This window comes from Meleagris gallopavo, chromosome 5, assembly GCF_000146605.3.
Source record: "Meleagris gallopavo isolate NT-WF06-2002-E0010 breed Aviagen turkey brand Nicholas breeding stock chromosome 5, Turkey_5.1, whole genome shotgun sequence".
Classification (NCBI taxonomy): domain Eukaryota; kingdom Metazoa; phylum Chordata; class Aves; order Galliformes; family Phasianidae; genus Meleagris; species Meleagris gallopavo.
Window position 1 is genome coordinate 37,552,382 of NC_015015.2, and position 966 is coordinate 37,553,347.

Here is a 966-nt window from a genome sequence, read left to right on the forward strand (position 1 = left end):
GTCATGGGTTGGGATCTTGGGGATGGGGTTGGGGTCTTGGGGTTGTGGTTTGGGGATGGGTTCCTGGTTTGGGATCTTGGGGTCGTGGGATGGGATTGGGGTCATAATTTGGGGTCTTGAGGACACAGGTTATGGATTGGGGTCGTAATTTGGGGTCTTGGGGTCATGGGTTGGTTTTGGGGTCTTGGGTTGGGGTCGTGGTTTGAGGTCTTGGGGTCGTGGGATCGTGGGATGGGGTTGGGGTCGTAATTTGGGGTCTTGAGGTCATGGGTTATGGATTGGGGTCATGATTTGGGGTCTTAATTTAGGGTTTTGGGATCATGGATTATGGATTGGGGTCATAATTCAGGGTCTTGGGGCCATGGATTGGAGTCTTGGGGTTATAATTTGGAGTCGTGGGGTCATGGGTTGGTTTTGGGGTCCTGGATTGGGGTTGGGGTCATGATTTGGGGTCTTGAGGTCATGGTTTATGGATTGAGGTCATAATTTGGGGTCTTGGAGTCATGGACTGGAGTCTTGGGGTCATAATTTGGGGTCATGGGTTGGTTTTGGGGTCTTGGATTGGGGTTGGGGTCATGGTTTGAGGTCTTGGGGTCATGAGATGGGGTTGGGTCATAATTCGGGGTCTTGGGGTCATGGATTGGAATTTTGGGGTCGTAATTTGGGGTCGTAATTTGGGGTCTTGGTTTCGTGGATTGGAGTTTTGGGGTCGTAGTTTGGGGTCATGGGGTTATGGGTTGGTTTTGGGATCACGGATTGGGGTTGGGGTCTCGGGGCCATGTTGTGGGGTGGGGGCGGTGGGATTTGGGGGCCCGGTGGGGGTCTCAGTGCCGCCCCCTCCCGCAGTGACGGCGCTGCTGTTCAAAATGGAGGAGGCCAACCTGGCCAGCCGGGCCAAAGCCCAGGAGCTGCTGCACGCCACCAACCAGGTGGGTCTGCCCCATAGCGACCCCTGCCCCATAGCGA